The sequence below is a fragment of the Carettochelys insculpta genome, unplaced genomic scaffold (genome assembly GCF_033958435.1).
Source record: "Carettochelys insculpta isolate YL-2023 unplaced genomic scaffold, ASM3395843v1 scaffold_0103, whole genome shotgun sequence".
In the NCBI taxonomy this organism is placed as follows: domain Eukaryota; kingdom Metazoa; phylum Chordata; order Testudines; family Carettochelyidae; genus Carettochelys; species Carettochelys insculpta.
This window is the reverse complement of record NW_027439140.1, coordinates 22,501-25,936: the sequence shown is the minus strand read 5'-3', so window position 1 is coordinate 25,936 and position 3,436 is coordinate 22,501. Positions and strand designations below refer to the sequence as shown.

General features: G+C 65.2%; 1 non-coding gene across 1 annotated transcript; it reads left to right on the top strand.

Annotated features, from left to right (window-relative positions):
- The first annotated feature begins 1,903 nt into the window (after nt 1–1,903).
- On the top strand, nt 1,904–2,022 carry LOC142006664 (5S ribosomal RNA). The gene has a single exon (XR_012643710.1). It is a non-coding gene; the product is annotated as a 5S ribosomal RNA (ribosomal RNA).
- The last annotated feature ends 1,414 nt before the right edge of the window (nt 2,023–3,436 follow it).

Here is a 3,436-nt window from a genome sequence, read left to right as displayed (position 1 = left end):
CTCTGCCGCCTGGGACCGGGGTTGACCTGTTTGTCCCTGCCGGACTTAGAAATTTTTTCTCTGCCGCCCTGGGACCGGGGTTGACCTGTTGTCCCTGCCGGACTTAGAAAATTTTTCTCTGCCGCCTGGGACCGGGGTTGACCTGTTGTCCCTGCCGGACTTAGAAAATTTTTCTCTCCCGCTCGGAACCGGGGTTGACCTGTTGTCCCTGCCGGACTTAGAAAATTTTTCTCTCCCGCCTGGGACCGGGGTTGACCTGTTGTCCCTGCCGGACTTGGAGCCCCAGGAGGGGATCGGCCACCAGGTCAACCTCCGCTGAAAGCGGCCACGGTTTACCTGGTGCCCGGGGAGCGAATCGGACACCAGGTCAACCTCAGCTGAAGCGGCCGGGGTTGACCTGCTGTCCCTGCCGGACTTAGAAATTTTTCTCTCCAGCCTGGGACCGGGGTTGACCTGTTGTCCCTGCCGGACTTTGAAATTTTTTCTCTCCCCGCCTGGGACCGGGGTTGACCTGCTGTCCCTGCCGGACTTGGAGCCCGAGGAGGGAATCGGCCACCAGGTCAACCTCCGCTGAAAGCGCCCACGGTTTACCTGGTGCCCGGGGAGCGAATCGGGACACCAGGTCAACCTCTGCTAAAGCGCCCGAGGTTGACCTGGTGCCCGGGGAGCGAATCTGACACCAGGTCAACCTCTGCTAAAGCGCCAGAGGTTGACCTGGTGCCCGGGGAGCGAATCGGACACCAGGTCAACCTCTGCTAAAGCGGCCGGGGTTGACCTGCTGTCCCTGCCGGACTTAGAAAATTTTTCTCTCCAGCCTGGGACCGGGGTTGACCTGTTGTCCCTGCCGGACTTGGAGCCCGAGGAGGGGATCGGCCACCAGGTCAACCTCCGCTGAAAGCGGCCACGGTTTACCTGGTGCCCGGGGAGCGAATCGGACACCAGGTCAACCTCTGCTAAAGCGGCCGGGTTGACCTGCTGTCCCTGCCGGACTTGGAGCCCGAGGAGGGGGATCGGCCACCAGGTCAACCTCCGCTGAAAGCGGCCACGGTTTACCTGGTGCCCGGGGAGCGAATCGGACACCAGGTCAACCTCTGCTAAAGCGGCCGGGGTTGACCTGCTGTCCCTGCCGGACTTGGAGCCCCAGGAGGGGATCGGCCACCAGGTCCAACCTCCGCTGAAAGCGGCCACGGTTTACCTGGTGCCCGGGGAGCGAATCGGACACCAGGTCAACCTCTGCTAAAGCGGCCGGGGTTCACCCTGCTGTCCCTGCCGGACTTGGAGCCCGAGGAGGGGATCGGCCACCAGGTCAACCTCCGCTGAAAGCGGCCACGGTTTACCTGGTGCCCGGGGAGCGAATCGGACACCAGGTCAACCTCTGCTAAAGCGGCCGGGGTTGACCTGCTGTCCCTGCCGGACTTGGAGCCCCCAGGAGGGGATCGGCCACCAGGTCAACCTCCGCTGAAAGCGGCCACGGTTTACCTGGTGCCCGGGGAGCGAATCGGACACCAGGTCAACCTCCGCTAAAGCGCCCGAGGTTGACCTGGTGCCCGGGGAGCGAATCGGACACCAGGTCAACCTCTGCTACGGCGGCCGGGGTTGACCTGCTGTCCTGCCGGACTTGGAAAATTTCTCTCCCCGCCTCGGACCGGGGTTGACCTGCTGTCCCTACCGGACTTAGAACATTTTTCTCTCCCCGCCCCGGCCCGGGGGTTAACCTCGGGGCGCACAGCTTCCCGGGTCTGACGTGCACGTCCTGTCACCTCCCGGGCCCGGCGTCCTCGTCCTCCCTTCCCCTTGGGCCGGCTCGGAGGAAGTTTTCCCTCGGCCCGGCCTCCGGGTTAATTGTTTGGGCCCGGCTGACTGAGGCCAGGCTGCTGACGCTAAAGGCCCGGGGGAGGCGGGGGCCTACGGCCATACCGGACCGAATGCCCCCGATCTCGTCCGATCTCGGAAGGTAAACCGTCCCGGGCCTGGCTAGTACCTGGATGGGTGACCGCCTGGGAATCCCAGGTGCCGTAGGCAGCTTTTGGCCCCAGCGGGGGTAGAGCGGGGCGTGTGTCTGCCGTGCGGGAGCAGGGAAGCCGTGAGGCCAAGGCGGGCGCGACGGTCCTGGGGGGCGCTGAGGCCTTTCCCTCTGCCTGCCTGCGTGTCGGGGGCGGGGGGGGGCGGGCGAGGAAGCTTAGGCCCTCACCCGGTGCGGTGCGATGGCTTGGGTCGGGTCGGGGAGAGGGAAGAAAGCGTGTGTGGAGCGTTGGTGGGGCAGGTGTGTGTGTGGGAGTGCTGGGTGGGGCAGGCCGTTGAGGCGGTGGGCGGTGGTGGTGTTTTTGGTGGGAGTGAGTTGGGGTCAGGTGGGTGTGGGGGTCCCCCCCAGGGGGGGTGGATGGTCTGAGGGGTTAAGGCTTGGAACGTGCGTCTTGGGGACGTGGGTGGAGGTTGTTGAGAGCGGGGAAGGCCCTGGGTCTCGGTTGTGGACTATTAAGCCCGGTGGAGGGGGACCGTGGGTGGAGGTTGTTGAGAGCGGGGAAGGCCCTGGGGTCTCGCTTGTGGACTATTAAGCCCGGTGGAGGGGGACCGTGGGTGGAGGTTGTTGAGAGCGGGGAAGGCCCCTGGGTCCCGGTTGTGGACTATTAAGCCCGGTGGAGGGGGACCGTGGGTGGAGGTTGTTGAGAGCGGGGAAGGCCCTGGGTCTCGGTTGTGGACTATTAAGCCCGGTGGAGGGGGACCGTGGGTGGAGGTTGTTGAGAGCGGGGAAGGCCCTGGGTCCCCGGTTGTGGACTATTAAGCCCGGTGGAGGTGTTGCGTACGGTGGATGTAAGGGGGAGGGCGTATGAAGTGACCGAGGAGTGGGCAAGGAAACGGGGGGAAAAATTTGGAGGCGAAGGCGGCCGAAAAAGGGTGCGGTTGACCTGGTGCCCGGGGAGCGAATGGGCCACCAGGTCAACCCCCGCTGAAAGCAGCGGAGGTTGACCTGGTGCCCGGGGAGCGAATCGCCACCAGGTCAACCCCCGCTGAAAGCACCGGAGGTTGACCTGGTGCCCGGGGAGGGGAATCGGCCACCAGGTCAACCCCCGCTGAAAGCACCGGAGGTTGACCTGGTGCCCGGGGAGGGAATCGGCCACCAGGTCGACCCCCGCTGAAAGCACCGGAGGTTGACCTGGTGCCCGGGGAGCGAATCGGCCACCAGGTCAACCCCCGCTGAAAGCACCGGAGGTTGACCTGGTGCCCGGGGAGCGAATGGGCCACCAGGTCAACCCCCGCTGAAAGCAGCGGAGGTTGACCTGGTGCCCGGGGAGCGAATCGGCCACCAGGTCAACCCCCGCTGAAAGCAGCGGAGGTTGACCTGGTGCCCGGGGAGCGAATCGGCCACCAGGTCAACCCCCGCTGAAAGCAGCGGAGGTTGACCTGGTGCCCGGGGAGGGAATCGGCCACCAGGTCA